The sequence below is a fragment of the Bombina bombina genome, chromosome 5 (assembly GCF_027579735.1).
Source record: "Bombina bombina isolate aBomBom1 chromosome 5, aBomBom1.pri, whole genome shotgun sequence".
Taxonomy (NCBI): domain Eukaryota; kingdom Metazoa; phylum Chordata; class Amphibia; order Anura; family Bombinatoridae; genus Bombina; species Bombina bombina.
This window is the reverse complement of record NC_069503.1, coordinates 485,951,178-485,969,217: the sequence shown is the minus strand read 5'-3', so window position 1 is coordinate 485,969,217 and position 18,040 is coordinate 485,951,178. Positions and strand designations below refer to the sequence as shown.

General features: G+C 38.1%; 1 protein-coding gene across 1 annotated transcript in view; it reads left to right on the top strand.

Annotated features, from left to right (window-relative positions):
• The window catches only part of ICE1 (interactor of little elongation complex ELL subunit 1), a 135,660-nt gene that overhangs the window by 83,375 nt on the left and 34,245 nt on the right, over nucleotides 1-18,040 (top strand). The gene's annotated exons all lie outside the window — the stretch shown is intronic.

The following is an 18,040-nucleotide window of genomic DNA, read 5'->3' as shown; positions in this document are numbered from 1 at the left end:
TCTGCTAACGTAGGTTCTACTAAATATTATTGCAATATTTCTGTTGGGGTGCCCAAATGTATGCACCTGTCTAATTTCGTTTGGATGCATGTTTTCTGTTAATCCAATAAACCTCATTTCACTACTGAAATATTACTGTGTCCTTCAGTTATTTAATAGATCAAAATGAAATTTTTAATCTAAACACCCAATTATTTATAAATGAAAATCATGGAAATTGTCAGGGGTGCCTAAACTTTTGCATACAACTGTATATGTGTGTGTGTGTGTATGTATATATGTGTATATATGAGTGTGTGTGTATGTGTGTGTATATATATATATATATATATATATATATATATATATATATATATATATATATATTCAATTACACAAGAGGACTGCACTCGCTGGGTTTAGTTACAAAACAAAAAAAATGATTAAGGTGACGTTTCGGGGTACGTGTATACATCAAGCGTACTACAAAGGGGGTAATGGAGCCAAAAAAAATAGGTGTAAAACAGGCGCGGATCAGCAGGGTCCGGCGTCTGTGGCAATGGTGTCAGAGAGCATGGCTAATTAGCCATGCTCTCTGACACCATTGCCACAGACACTGGACCCTGCTGATCCGCGCCTGTTTTACAGTTTCAGACACCTATTTTTTTGGCTCCATTACCCCCTTTGTAGTACGCTTGATGTATACATGTAGCACAAACAGCGTTTCATGCCAAGTAAGTTATTTTAAGTAATTTGTTGGCTGCTACGTGTATTTGTGATTTGAATGCCTGTTCACGCTGTTTCATTCTCAGTAACATTGCTGACACACTTTTGACAAGATGCACATTGTGTTATACTTTAGGCATATTAGTCGGTGGTTGAGTTATGGCTCACTTTCTCTGTAGTGTTAAACTTAGGATGGTATCTTGTATGCTTATTTTTATCGTTGTTCATTGTCTGACATATACGTTTACACCGTTTTCTTTTTAGGCCAGATTCCCCATTTACCAGCATCTGTATGTTTTTACTCTGTTTGAGATGCATTACTGTCTGATGTTGATGTGCTACCTAGGTATTGCGATCAACTTTGTTTGTCTTAGTTGTGGGCACATCCTTTATCCATGTATGTATTACTCTCTTTGGCAGCAATTTCAGTATTTCACACACAACACTATAGGTGGGCACTTGATTTTCTTTGGGTGCACTGAAAGGTTTTTTATGTGTAGCTTATATTTTATTTTATTTTTTCTTTAGGTTTTGATTGTATTCATAATATGTGCATATATGGTTTGCACAGATTTATAGTATGTAATTATCACACAGCATAAGATATGAATATTGTTAATTGGGTGACTCACTTGTTGCCATGGTTACATATGTTTTGGCACAATTTTAACTAATGGTCTGATGGGTGGGGCTTAGTTGCTTTATATTGCACACTGTTAATTTGCACTGTTGTCTGGTCTGAGGAAGGGGTCTGCGTACCCCGAAACGTCACCTTAATAAAAAAATTTGTTTTGTAACTAAACCCAGCGAGTGCAGTCCTCTTGTGTAATTGACTATTGATATATTTGACACAGCACCCTGGTTGATGTCCTTATTGCATTGTGAGTGCAGACACACATGGATGATGTGTGTGTGTGTGTGTGTATATGTATATATATATATATATATATATATATATATATATATGTATGTATATGTATGTATATGTATGTATATATATATGTGTGTGTGTATGAATAAAGGTGCCTCTATATACATACAACTTTTGACACTAAAAAAGTAAAATTGCGCTATATTCTGAACCATACTGTAAATAAAAAGATTTAACTAATTATGACTATCTCATATATGAGTGGTGCTACAGTTTACAGACTTAACAGTGGAAATAACAGCGGCATTATACAATGATAATTTATATGTACACACTCTGTTAAATACAAGGAGCAACCATATAGTGATTTAAAAAAAAAAAAAAAGTGGTATGATACATTTTATGTTGTATTGGGTATACCCAAGATAACTATTATGTTATGAGGATCTCCAAATGTTTTGTGTACCTCCTAGGGTTTACAGTACCTTTTAAAAGAGATGTCCATACATATCACTTTCTGATAACCTGAGATATAGCTCACAAATGTGTCCAAATACTAAAAATGTAAAAGTGATTCTTGGTGTTTATTCAAATTTTGATCAGTATCACTTTAAATTTTAAACGGTCAAGATGCCTTTCTGTGCTGCTTCAATTCAGCCTGGTGATTCCCAACCTCGGCTCCGTGAATGGTTACATAAAAATGAGAGAGAAAAAGAGAGCGCACAAGGCAAGACTCAAGTGAGAGGTTTTATTTGGAACATACACACGCAAATGCTATTGCACTTGCTAGATAAATATAATAAAAGAGCATTCAGGTATAGCGTTCACTTCTCTGCGTTCCCTGTCACTACAATGCAGGCTGAGATGAAAATTCCTCCTGCTGTTATAGCCGCAAGTGTCTGACAGGGTTTTCCGGAGACCCTGATAGTCTACTTAGTAACTTATTGAGGACAAGGTGGCTTTGAAAGTGGCGTCTACAACCTGTCAGCTGGTACCTGACTCGTTTTCCCCGGTCAGCGGCCGGGCTTCTTCAAAGGTAAACAAACGAATGTCTGCAGAAATGCGCCCTTAGTAGTTAAAGGGCTGTCCGCCTTACAGAGCTGGCGGGTGTGTCTGCTTACTACCAATCATATTGGTCTGATATGTGGGTGTGTCCGTAAGCTTACGGTTGCGGTAGTCCACTATTTTGATGTGATACACATACCCATGTTATACATTTGTAACATAAGTACAAGTTAAAATGATTATTTAAAAGGCATAAAAATGATCTGATGATCTTGATACATAAAAACATAAAATATATGCTAAGTGTGCAAAAATACATACAAATATACTATGGGATAACATTGCAATGCAATTAAAATAATGCTATAATCTAACATGTGATTACTTCGGAATTGATATATGCAAAAAAACTAATACAAAAATTAAAAAAATAATAATTTAAAAACAAGAAAATTAATAATTTGATACCCTATACTACAATGTCTGTCAAATTTATAATAAATCTGCTATATTTATACTTCATATTTGAATAATTAATGTCATAAAATTGATACCTTATACTACAGTGTCTGTTACATATATAATAAATCTGCTATATTCTAACTTCATATTAGGATAATTGATGTCAAATATATATAGCCTATTCTGTTGCTGATTATATTATACAGAGAACGAATTTATATGAAAGCTGCTACATCAATATCTATGTTTAAACCCAGAGGCTGTAATGTTTGAAGTTTATATATCCACTTCGTTTCTAGTTTCCTTAATTCTAAGAGTCTATTTGGTTTTGATGGTGGGACACAATCTATGACTTGAACTTTTAAAGAGCTAGGGTTGTGTCCATGACACTCTAAAAAATGCTTAGGAACACTGTGATTAGTCATTTTTTCTTTGATGTTATAAATATCCTTGTTTACTCGCCTTCTGATCTTACGTTTTGTGCCTACATATAATAGGCCACACCCACATTGTAATAAATAAACTACGTATATACAGTCACAATTGCTTCTAAATGTGATATTGAATGTTTCAGTAGACCCACTATTTGGAAATGTTGGTGCTTTGTTAATATGTTTACACATGTTACATCTAGTTTTACCACATTTCATGGTACCCTTCCATTCACTTAACCAGTTAGCCCCTGCCTTGGTATTCCCTTTTTTATTTGTGACAGTTTTAAGTTTGCTTGGGGCAAGTATAGACTCCTACCTTTCATGTACGTAATGGTGGGTTTAACGTCTAGGTGTGGCCCTAACACAGGATCAGATTTTAATAGTGGCCAATATTTTTTGAGAATCTTCTCTAAACACTTAGAGCCTTCATTAAATGTTGTAATAAACCTTGGCGGATCTGCTTTATTCAATTGTGATTTTAAAAGTTTGTTATGTATGTGTGACCCTATTGGTTCCTGCCCTGGTTTCTTATTTATAAAGAAAGAGTTTCTATCCTTGGATGTAGCTTTGTATTTGGCTTGTTGTATGATATCCTGACTACTCTTTTTCTAGGAATTTTTTTTCTAAAATGTGTGCTTCCACTTCAAAATCGGCTGTATGGGTGCAGTTTCTCGTAATACGCAGAAACTGACTGTATGGAACAATATTTATCCAGCACTTTTTGTGTGCACTTTTGGCCTGAGTATAACTATTACGATCTGAATTTTTCTGATGATTTTTAACTGCCACTTTGCCTGTAGTATCCTTAAACAAGTCTAAATCTAAGAATTCAATCTGTTGCTCTGAATGATAATTGGTAAATGTTAGGTTAAAATTATTATTATTTAAATAGGTCATGAACTTCTCAATTTCCTCAATTCCCCCTCGCTAGAGTATGATAATGTCATCTACATACCTGGCGTATGATAATATATTATTTGAATAGGGGTTATTACGCCATATGTACATATTCTCAAAAGCATTTACATATAAATTTGCGTATGATGGGGCAAATGTTGCCCCCATCGCTGTTCCCCTTGTTTGTAAATAATAATTGTTTTGGAACATAAAATAATTATGATGAAGAATAAAATCAATACACTCAATTAAAAATTTTATATGCTCTGTAGGGATGGTCCATTTGAATAATTCTTCCTTAATTTTCCTTATACCGTTATCGTGTGGGATACAGGTATAGAGTGCAGCTACATCACATGTTAACCAATGCATGTCATCCTCCCATTTTAACCCTTCAAACTTTTTGATGACCTCAGTAGTATCCTTGAGATATGCTTTGGTATTTTTAACTATTGGCTGGAGATAAAAATAAACATAAAAGTAATTCCGTTAATATTATTATGAATACTAAAACCAATCATAAGGAATTTACACCAAGATATGACATTAAATCTAAAAAGACATATACACAACAGTACATGGGGGAAAAAAAAAACGAATTCACATAATAATCAATATAATAAAAATACACAAGGAGTGCATTACGCGAGGTCTACATACAATGATAAAAATTATATTAAATATCCTAAGACAAAGCCTGAAGATGTATATAATAAAGAATACCACTCACATAATAAATGAAATTATTCCGATCAGTATCCCCAATGGAGAAGGAGGCAGAGTTATAGAGACACTGAAACTAAAAATTATGCTAATACTCAACTACAATTAGAAACCAATAATAGATTTGAACCATTAGTCAATAACTCCTTCACACAAGATATGTCCACCTGGGAGATTAGAGGTGCAAGACCTAAATAAGCTTATGGCAATCATTTTTTAGGATCAGGACAAATGAGAAACCATATTCCACAAGACAGGCAATTAGACCGCACAAGACAAAGGAAAAGGTCCCAAGAAAGAGAAGAAGAGTAAATAGAGCAGGAAAACATGTACAGTGAACAGGGAGATCAAGAATAGAATAAGTAGGGCCAAATAAATTATTTTTTAATCTTGCTAACATTGATCTAGATTCCAATGAAATTAGCTTTTTACAGAAAGGTTTAAATTTCGCTCCCAAATCAAAACCCAACAAATTTGAAATGTACGTTGATATACATAAATACGTCAGGAAACTCACTCTCGAGATATTTCTTAAAAAAAAAAACCTGAAAACAGGAATACATATAATAGTTCTCATAAAGAATCAGCTGACCTAGGTACCTTGAGTATTTTAAAAGACCTTGAAAACGAAAATTCAAACAAAATGGTATAACGCTAATCATAGAATGTAATACTCAGACCCCTGGGATTATACTTGTGGATACACAGGGAGGTCATCAGTATCAACAACCAAAATGTATTAGGACTTGACACGGCGGTCACGTAAGATACTTCACCCGCACCTCAGCAAAACAACCCTTCCTTTCAGAATTACCTTATCATAAAGGCGGAAGACCTCTGCTTCACATGGGGCAAGCTCACCTCGATGCAGACGGGAGGGCGGCCACGCCAAAAAATCAACCGCCGAACTCTCTCCAGCTCCGGTTCAGCTACATGCGAGTGCGGGACTTACTGGTCGGACGTGACTTAAGTAGTTCCTCCACCAATCCTCGTTTCCACTTAGTAGATATTCAGTATCCAATCTGGGCTCTTGGTTGGTAATATGCTCCTTTGATGCCGATACTCACTGGGACTTATAAGAAAGAGTTCCTCACAACTCTTAGCAAATGAATTAAGGAAAAAATAAAGGCAAAGTCCCGGGAGTGAATATATTAAAAAATTCCAAAGTTTGAGTCATAGCTAAAACATCAAAAAATAGAAGTAAAAACATAGAACTGGCTAACTCGTTTCGGCTAGCTTTTGCCGTAATCATAGACCATGTCTAGTGTACATTTACAGAGACTTTTTGTGTATCTTTACACAACATGTAATGTATACACTTCATATGAATAGAGTGATAAGATGATTATTTTGTTTACTGCAGTGATGCGTTAGACTCTCAGTCTGTATGGGTTAACTATTCAGCTGATTCAGATTAACTTCTAATTGGATACGTATTTAAGTCTCTGTAAATGTACACTAGACATGGTCTATGATTACGGCAAAAGCTAGCCGAAACGCGTTAGACCGTTCTATGTTTTTACTTCTATTTTTTGATGTTTTAGCTATGACTCAATAAACTATGGAATTTTTTATATATTCACTCCCGGGACTTTGCCTTTATTTTTTCCTTGAAAACAAAAACCATACACCTAATCTATATATGACAAATCATAATTCCAATGCTCAAATAAACAACTTCACAGACGAAAACATAAATGAATATATTGATACATTGAATTTGTCCCAATACGACACCGAACCAGAAATACAGCATTCACATTTTAAAGGTAAATCCATGTTCAATCCAGTAGGATCCCAAGGGGAACAACTGTCAATGTTTTCTAAATTAGTACTTAATGAGAGAGAACAGTTTAAAAACTAAAATAATTTTTTTTTTTAAATAAACATAACGATAATTTATCTATTATGGAGCGAAAATCTTTAAAAAAAAAATGTATGAATAACGATGAGATCATAATACGCCCCGCCGATAAAGGCGGCGGAATAGTTATTCAGAAAAAAGATGACTATCTACAAGAGGCGTATAAACTTTTAAATGATGAAGAAACATACCAAATTTTAAATAAAGATCCTACATAAATTTATAATAAAGAACTTAATAAAATGTTGAATAAAGCAAAATCAGAAGGTATACTTAATGAAAATGAATTTAAATTTATATTTACTACTCAACCTAATATATCAATTATTTATCCCCTTAAGGACCAAGGCCATTTTTCAATTTCTTTCCCTGAAGGACCAGGGCTATTTTTAAATTTCTCTTAATCATTTACTGTACCCACACATATAATATACCGTTTTTTTTCTCGCCATTAAAGTGCATGTAAAGTCAACCTACTCGCTCTGCATCATAGTGTGTAATTTCGAAAATAAAAGTGAGTTTCATTCATCAAAATCTCTAAATCAAAATCTAAAAAGAAATAGTTAATAATTTACGTTGTATTCTTATAGGCGATTCCTCCGCCCGCTATTATGGTCCCACATTATTTTGATGATTGACACTTCTATTTAGAAGTATTTTCCTCACCCCCGGGGCGTCAGGCCAGTTGTTCCCTACGTCACGCGTATCTACTGCGCATGCGCAAACTACCCGATGACGTTACCAACTCAGTGCGTTACCAATTCAACTTTGTTACGGAGTATTAACACATGCGCAATGTGAAACGAGGTGCCGAGGTTTACGGCGTATTGATTGCTGAACGCATGCGCGTATTGTCATCCAAATAGTAAACGCATGCGCAAATGAGAGCCCTGATCGGGAACATGATTCAAACTGACGTCATCAAGTGTGCGGGAGATATTAAAATGATGCAGGGGGAAAAACAGGAAGAAGATGTTTGGGAGGAGTTCAATGCATAGAGCGGAGATGTTTATAGATAAAAATAACGATAAACATAATTTATTTTAAAATAATAATATTGCAGTTTGAATATTTATAAGATTTTGAACAAGTAGGTAACAATTAATAAGCAAAAATTTACATTCACTTTAAATGGACTTTCTAGAGATACCATTATTTTCATCATATCTTATCATTTACTTTAAAAAAAATGATAAAATATTAGGAAAAAATGGAAAAAACACACTTTTTATAACTTTGACCCCCACAAGCTGTTACACATCTACAATCACCAAAAACACCCATGCTAAATAGTTTCTAAATTTTGTCCTGAGTTTAGAAATACCCAATGTTCACATGTTCTTTGCTTTTTTTGTACGTTATAGGGCCATAAATACAAGTAGCACTTTGCTATTTCCAAACCACTTTTTTTTCAAAATTAGCGCTAGTTACATTGGAACACTGATATCTTTCAGGAATCCCTGATTAACCCTTGACATGTATATATTTTTTTTTATAAGACATACCAAAATGGGCCTACATCAATACTTTGGGATATTTCATGCCACCATTTCAACACCAAATGCAATCAAATAAAAAAAATTGTTCACTTTTTCCCAAATATTTTCACAAATTTTAGGTTTCTCACTGAAATTATTTACAAACAACTTGTGCAATTATGACACAAATGGTTGTAAATGCTTCTCTGGGATCCCCTTTGTTCAGAAATAGCAGACATATATGACTTTGGCGTTGCTTTTTGGTAATTAGAAGGTCGCTAAATGCCACTGCGCATCACACGTGTATTATGCCCAGCAGTGAAGGGGTTAATTAGGGAGCATGTAGGGAGCGTCTAGGGTTAATTTTAGCTGTAGTGTAGTAGACAACCCCAAGTATTGATCTAGGCCCATCTTGGTATATTTCATGCTACCATTTCACCGCTAAATGCGATCAAATAAAAAAAACGTAACATTTTTCACAATTTTAGGTTTCTCACTGAAATTATTTACAAACAACTTTTGCAAGTATGGCATAAATGATTGTAAATGCTTCTCTGGGATCCCCTTTGTTCAGAAATAGCAGACATATATGTCTTTGGCGTTGCTTTTTGGTAATTAGAAGGCCGCTAAATGCCGCTGCGCACAACACGTGTATTATGCTCAGCAGTGCAGGGGTTAATTAGGTCGCTTGTAGGGAGCTTGCAGGGTTAATTTTAGCTTTAGCGTAGAGATCAGCCTCCCACCTGACACATCACACCCCAGGATCCCTCCCAAACAGCTCTCTTCCCTCCCCCATCCCACAATTGTCCCCGCCATCTTAAGTACTGGCAGAAAGTCTGCCAGTACTAAAATAAAAGGTATATTTAAAATTTAATAAAAAATTGTATAGCATATTTACATATGCAGCTGTGTAGGATCCCCCCCCCAACAGCTCTCTAACCCTCCACCTCTACCTTACTGGGAGCCATCTTGGGTACCCAGTTTGCAAATAAAAAAAAAAAAAAAATTATTATTATTTTTTTCCTTTTTTCTGTAGTGTAGCTTCCCCCCCGACCAATCCCCCACCCGCTCCCAGATCCCTTAGATTTACTTTTGTTAGGGATTTTATCCCCCCTTACTGCCACATATATCAAATGTTTTTTCTGTAGTGTAGCGGATCCCACCCGCCGCCCCCCTCTCTCTTCAGTCTTTCATCGATGGCCGCCCACCCGCCTCCCACGGTCAGCTCCCACCAACGATTGCGGCCATCGATGCCGGTGCAGAGAGAGCCACAGAGTGGCTCTCTCTGCATCGGATGGGGGAAAAATGTTATTGCAGGATGCCTCGATATTGAGGCATCACTGCAATAACAGTAAAGCGGCTGGAAGTGATCAGGATCGCTTCCAGCCGCTTTAATCCCCAAAGTCGTACAGGGTACGTCGCTGGTCTTTAAAGACCAGGTTGTGTGCGACGTACCCTGTACGACTCGTGTCGTTAAGGGGTTAACATTTACCAAAAATCCATAAAAACACTCAAAATCCACCCAGAAGGCCAATAGTGTCGGGCATAGGGTCAGTTTGCGATAATCTTTCTAAATATGTTGATTTTTATCTCCAGCCAATAGTTAAAAATACCAAAGCATATCTCAAGGATACTACTGAGGTCATCAAAAAGTTTAAAGGGTTAAAATGGGAGGATGACATGCATTGGTTAACATGTGATGTAGCTGCACTCTATACCTGTATCCCACACGATAACGGTATAAGAAAAATTAAGGAAGAATTATTAAAATGGACCATCCCTACAGGGCATATACAATTTTTAATTGAGTGTATTGATTTTATTCTTCATAATAATTATTTTATGTTCCAAAATAAATATTATTTACAAACAAGGGGAACAGCGATGGGGACATTTGCCCCATCATATGCAAATTTATATGTAAATGCTTTTGAGAATACGTACATATGGCATAATAACCCCTAATCAAATAATATATTATCGTACGCCAGGTATATAGATGACATTATCATACTCTGGCGAGGGGGAATTAAGGAAATTGAGAAGTTCATGACCTATTTAAATAATAATAATTTTAACCTAACGTTTACCAATTCTCATTCAGAGGAACAGATTGAATTCTTAGATTTAGACTTGTTTAAGGATACTACAGGCAAAGTGGCAGTTAAAAATCATCGGAAAAATACAGATCGTAATCGTTATATCCAGGCCAAAAGTGCACACACAAAATGCTGGATAAATAATGTTCCATACAGTCAGTTTCTGCGTATTACGAGAAACTGCACCCATACAGCTGATTTTGAAGTGGAAGCACAAATTTTAGAAAATAAATTCCTAGAAAAAGAGTAGTCAGGATATCATACTATAAGGCAAATACAAAGCTACATCCAAGGATAGAAACTCTTTCTTTATAAATAAGAAACCAGGGCAGGAACCAATAGGGTCACACATACATAACAAACTTTTAAAATCACAATTGAATAAAGCAGATCCACCAAGGTTTATTACAACATTTAATGAAGGCTCTAAGTGTTTAGAGAAAATTCTCAAAAAAACATTGGCCACTATTAAAATCTGATCCCGTGTTAGGGCCACACCTAGACGTTAAACCCACCATTACGTACAGGAAAGGTAGGAGTCTTAAAAATATACTTGCCCCAAGCAAACTTAAAACTGTCACAAACAAAAAAGAAAAAGGGAATACCAAGGCAGGGGCTAACTGGTTAAGTGAATGGAAGGATACCATGAAATGTGGTAAAACTAGATGTAACATGTGTAAACATATTAACAAAGCACCAACTTTTCCAAATAGTGGGTCTACTGAAACATTCAATATCACATTTAGAAGTAATTGTGACTATATACGTAGTTTATTTATTACAATGTGGGTGTGGCCTATTATATGTAGGCCGCACAAAACGTAAGATCAGACGGCAAGTAAACAAGCATATTTATAACATCAAAGAAAAAATGACTAATCAGTGTTCCTAAGCATTTTTTAGAGTGTCATGGACACAACCCTAGCTCTTTAAAAGTTCAAGTCATAGATTGTGTCCCACCATCAAAACCAAATAGACTCTTAGAATTAAGGAAACTAGAAACGAAGTGGATATATAAACTTCAAACATTACAGCCTCTGGGTTTAAACATAGATATTGATGTAGCAGCTTTCATATAAATTCGTTCTCTGTATAATATAATCAGCAACAGAATAGGCTATATATATTTGACATCAATTATCCTAATATGAAGTTAGAATATAGCAGATTTATTATAAATGTAACAGACACTGTAGTATAAGGTATCAATTTTATGACATCAATTATTCAAATATGAAGTATAAATATAGCAGATTTATTATAAATTTGACAGACATTGTAGTATAGGGTATCAAATTATTATTTTTCTTTTTACATTTTTTTTTTTCTATTAGTTTTTTTGCATATATCAATTCCGAAGTAATCACGTTAGATTATAGCATTATTTTAATTGCATTGCAATGTTATCCCATAGTATATTTGTATGTATTTGTGTACACTTAGCATATATTTTATGTTTTTATGTATCAAGATCATCAGATCATTTTTATGCCTTTTAAATGATCATTTTAACTTGTACTTATGTTACAAATGTATAACATGGGTTCAAATCAAAATAGTGGACTACCGCAACTGTAAGCTTACTGACACACCCACATATCAGACCAATATGATTGGTAGTAAGCAGACACACCCGCCAGCTCTGTAAGGCGGACAGCCCTTTAACTACTAAGGGCGCATTTCTGCAGACATCCGTTTGTTTACCTTTGAAGAAGCCCGGCCGCTGACCGAGGGAAACGCGTCAGGTACCAGCTGACAGGTTGTAGATGCCACTATCGAAGCCACCTTGTCCTCAATAAGTCACTAAGTAGACTATCAGGGTATCCGGAAAACCCTGTCAGACACTTACGGCTATAACAGCAGGAGGCATTTTCATCTTAGCCTGCATTGTAGTGACGGGGAACGCAGAGAAGTGAACGCTAAGTAAGTGCAATAGCATTTGCGTGTGTATGTTCCAAATAAAACCTCTCACTTGAGTCTTGCCTTGTGCGCTCTCTTTTTCTTTCTCATTTTTATGTATATATACAACTTTTATAATTATACTCAAAGGCTATTATTTATATGAGAACCCATTCTTTTTTGACTATAGTGTTTATAGAAGCACACACTTTTGTTTATTTTATTGAAAATATACTTTCTTTCATGTAATTAGCAAGAGTCCATGAGCTAGTGACGTATGGGATATACATTCCTACCAGGAGGGGCAAAGTTTCCCAAACCTCAAAATGCCTATAAATACACCCCTCACCACACCCACAAATCAGTTTTACAAACTTTGCCTCCTATGGAGGTGGTGAAGTAAGTTTGTGCTAGATTCTGCGTTGATATGCGCTCCGCAGCAGGTTGGAGCCCGGTTTTCCTCTCAGCGTGCAGTGAATGTCAGAGGGATGTGAGGAGAGTATTGCCTATTTGAATGCAATGATCTCCTTCTACGGGGTCTATTTCATAGGTTCTCTGTTATCGGTCGTAGAGATTCATCTCTTACCTCCCTTTTCAGATCGACGATATACTCTTATATATACCATTACCTCTGCTGATTTTCGTTTCAGTACTGGTTTGGCTTTCTACAAACATGTAGATGAGTGTCCTGGGGTAAGTAAGTCTTATTTTCTGTGACACTCTAAGCTATGGTTGGGCACTTTTTTATAAAGTTCTAAATATATGTATTCAAACATTTATTTGCCTTGACTCAGGATGTTCAACATTCCTTATTTCTCCAACATAGGTGTGTCCGGTCCACGGCGTCATCCTTACTTGTGGGATATTCTCTTCCCCAACAGGAAATGGCAAAGAGCCCAGCAAAGCTGGTCACATGATCCCTCCTAGGCTCCGCCTACCCCAGTCATTCTCTTTGCCGTTGTACAGGCAACATCTCCACGGAGATGGCTTAGAGTTTTTTAGTGTTTAACTGTAGTTTTTATTATTCAATCAAGAGTTTGTTATTTTAAAATAGTGCTGGTATGTACTATTTACTCAGAAACAGAAAAGAGATGAAGATTTCTGTTTGTATGAGGAAAATGATTTTAGCAACCGTTACTAAAATCCATGGCTGTTCCACACAGGACTGTTGAGAGGAATTAACTTCAGTTGGGGGAACAGTGAGCAGTCTCTTGCTGCTTGAGGTATGACACATTCTAACAAGACGATGTAATGCTGGAAGCTGTCATTTTCCCTATGGGATCCGGTAAGCCATGTTTATTAAGATTGTAAATAAGGGCTTCACAAGGGCTTATTAAGACTGTAGACTTTTTCTGGGCTAAATCGATTCATTATTTACACATATTTAGCCTTGAGGAATCATTTAATCTGGGTATTTTGATAAGTTTATATCGGCAGGCACTTTTTTAGACACCTTTCTCTTTAGGGGCTTTCCCAAATCATAGGCAGAGCCTCATTTTCGCGCCGGTGTTGCGCACTTGTTTTTGAGAGGCATGACATGCAGTCGCATGTGTGAGGAGCTCTGATACATAGAAAAGACTTTCTGAAGGCGTCATTTGGTATCGTATTCCCCTTTGGGCTTGGTTGGGTCTCAGCAAAGCAGACACCAGGGACTGTAAAGGGGTTAAAGTTAAAAACGGCTCCGGTTCCGTTATTTTAAGGGTTAAAGCTTCCAAATTTGGGGTGCAATACTTTTAAGGCTTTAAGACACTGTGGTGAAATTTTGGTGAATTTTGAACAATTCCTTCATATTTTTTCGCAATTGCAGTAATAAAGTGTGTTCAGTTTAAAATTTAAAGTGACAGTAACGGTTTTATTTTAAAACGTTTTTTTGTACTTTGTTATCAAGTTTATGCCTGTTTAACATGTCTGAACTACCAGATAGACTGTGTTCTGAATGTGGGGAAGCCAGAGTTCCTTCTCATTTAAATAAATGTGATTTATGTGACAATGACAATGATGCCCAAGATGATTCCTCAAGTGAGGGGAGTAAGCATGGTACTGCATCATTCCCTCCTTCGTCTACACGAGTCTTGCCCACTCAGGAGGCCCCTAGTACATCTAGCGCGCCAATACTCCTTACTATGCAACAATTAACGGCTGTAATGGATAATTCTGTCAAAAACATTTTAGCCAAAATGCACACTTATCAGCGTAAGCGCGACTGCTCTGTTTTAGATACTGAAGAGCATGACGACGCTGATAATAATGGTTCTGAAGGGCCCCTAAACCAGTCTGATGGGGCCAGGGAGGTTTTGTCTGAGGGAGAAATTACTGATTCAGGGAACATTTCTCAACAAGCTGAACCTGATGTGATTACGTTTAAATTTAAGTTGGAACATCTCCGCATTCTGCTTAAGGAGGTATTATCCACTCTGGATGATTGTGACAAGTTGGTCATCCCAGAGAAACTATGTAAAATGGACAAGTTCCTAGAGGTCCCGGGGCTCCCAGAAGCTTTTCCTATACCCAAGCGGGTGGCGGACATTGTAAATAAAGAATGGGAAAGGCCCGGTATTCCTTTCGTCCCTCCCCCCATATTTAAAAAATTGTTTCCTATGGTCGACCCCAGAAAGGACTTATGGCAGACAGTCCCCAAGGTCGAGGGAGCGGTTTCCACTTTAAACAAACGCACCACTATACCCATAGAAGATAGTTGTGCTTTCAAAGATCCTATGGATAAAAAATTAGAAGGTTTACTTAAAAAGATGTTTGTTCAGCAGGGTTACCTTCTACAACCAATTTCATGCATTGTCCCTGTCGCTACAGCCGCGTGTTTCTGGTTCGATGAGCTGGTAAAGGCGGTCGATAGTGATTCTCCTCCTTATGAGGAGATTATGGACAGAATCAATGCTCTCAAATTGGATAATTCTTTCACCCTAGACGCCACTTTGCAATTGGCTAGGTTAGCGGCTAAGAATTCTGGGTTTGCTATTGTGGCGCGCAGAGCGCTTTGGTTGAAATCTTGGTCAGCTGATGCGTCTTCCAAGAACAAGCTACTTAACATTCCTTTCAAGGGGAAAACGCTGTTTGGCCCTGACTTGAAAGAGATTATCTCTGATATCACTGGGGGTAAGGGCCATGCCCTTCCTCAGGATCGGCCTTTCAAGGCCAAAAATAAACCTAATTTTCGTCCCTTTCGTAGAAACGGACCAGCCCAAAGTGCTACGTCCTCTAAGCAAGAGGGTAATACTTCTCAAGCCAAGCCAGCTTGGAGACCAATGCAAGGCTGGAACAAGGGAAAGCAGGCCAAGAAACCTGCCACTGCTACCAAGACAGCATGAAATGTTGGCCCCCGATCCGAGACCGGATCTGGTGGGGGGCAGACTCTCTCTCTTCGCTCGGGCTTGGGCAAGAGATGTTCTGGATCCTTGGGCGCTAGAAATAGTCTCCCAAGGTTATCTTCTGGAATTCAAGGGGCTTCCCCCAAGGGGGAGGTTCCACAGGTCTCAGTTGTCTTCAGACCACATAAAAAGACAGGCATTCTTACGTTGCGTAGAAGACCTGTTAAAAATGGGAGTGATTCATCCTGTTCCATTAGGAGAACAAGGGATGGGGTTCTACTCCAATCTGTTCATAGTTCCCAAAAAAGAGGGAACGTTCAGACCAATCTTAGATCTCAAGATCTTAAACAAGTTTCTCAAGGTTCCATCGTTCAAAATGGAAACCATTCGAACAATTCTTCCTTCCATCCAGGAAGGTCAATTCATGACCACGGTGGATTTAAAGGATGCGTATCTACATATTCCTATCCACAAGGAACATCATCGGTTCCTAAGGTTCGCATTCCTGGACAAGCATTACCAGTTCGTGGCGCTTCCTTTCGGATTAGCCACTGCTCCAAGGATTTTCACAAAGGTACTAGGGTCCCTTCTAGCTGTGCTAAGACCAAGGGGCATTGCTGTAGTACCTTACTTGGACGACATTCTGATTCAAGCGTCGTCCCTTCCTCAAGCAAAGGCTCACACGGACATTGTCCTGGCCTTTCTCAGATCTCACAGATGGAAAGTGAACGTGGAAAAGAGTTCTCTATCTCCGTCAACAAGGGTTCCCTTCTTGGGGACAATAATAGACTCCTTAGAAATGAGGATTTTTCTGACAGAGGCCAGAAAAACAAAACTTCTAGACTCTTGTCGGATACTTCATTCCGTTCCTCTTCCTTCCATAGCGCAGTGCATGGAAGTGATAGGTTTGATGGTAGCGGCAATGGACATAGTTCCTTTTGCGCGCATTCATCTAAGACCATTACAACTGTGCATGCTCAGTCAGTGGAATGGGGACTATACAAACTTGTCTCCGAGGATACAAGTAAATCAGAGGACCAGAGACTCACTCCGTTGGTGGCTGTCCCTGGACAATCTGTCACAAGGGATGACCTTCCGCAGACCAGAGTGGGTCATTGTCACGACCGACGCCAGTCTGATGGGCTGGGGCGCGGTCTGGGGATCCCTGAAAGCTCAGGGTCTTTGGTCTCGGGAAGAATCTCTTCTACCGATAAATATTCTGGAACTGAGAGCGATATTCAATGCTCTCAAGGCTTGGCCTCAGCTAGCGAGGGCCAAGTTCATACGGTTTCAATCAGACAACATGACAACTGTTGCGTACATCAACCATCAGGGGGGAACAAGGAGTTCCCTGGCGATGGAAGAAGTGACCAAAATCATTCTATGGGCGGAGTCTCACTCCTGCCACCTGTCTGCTATCCACATCCCAGGAGTGGAAAATTGGGAAGCGGATTTTCTGAGTCGTCAGACATTGCATCCGGGGGAGTGGGAACTCCATCCGGAAATCTTTGCCCAAGTCACTCAACTGTGGGGCATTCCAGACATGGATCTGATGGCCTCTCGTCAGAACTTCAAAGTTCCTTGCTACGGGTCCAGATCCAGGGATCCCAAGGCGGCTCTAGTGGATGCACTAGTAGCACCTTGGACCTTCAAACTAGCTTATGTATTCCCGCCGTTTCCTCTCATCCCCAGGCTGGTAGCCAGGATCAATCAGGAAAGGGCGTCGGTGATCTTGATAGCTCCTGCGTGGCCACGCAGGACTTGGTATGCAGATCTGGTGAATATGTCATCGGCTCCACCATGGAAGCTACCTTTGAGACGAGACCTTCTTGTTCAAGGTCCGTTCGAACATCCGAATCTGGTCTCACTCCAGCTGACTGCTTGGAGATTGAACGCTTGATCTTATCGAAGCGAGGGTTCTCAGATTCTGTTATCGATACTCTTGTTCAGGCCAGAAAGCCTGTAACTAGAAAGATTTACCACAAAATTTGGAAAAAATATATCTGTTGGTGTGAATCTAAAGGATTCCCTTGGGACAAGGTTAAGATTCCTAAGATTCTATCCTTCCTTCAAGAAGGATTGGAAAAAGGATTATCTGCAAGTTCCCTGAAGGGACAGATTTCTGCCTTGTCTGTGTTACTTCACAAAAAGCTGGCAGCTGTGCCAGATGTTCAAGCCTTTGTTCAGGCTCTGGTTAGAATCAAGCCTGTTTACAAACCTTTGACTCCTCCTTGGAGTCTCAACTTAGTTCTTTCAGTTCTTCAGGGGGTTCCGTTTGAA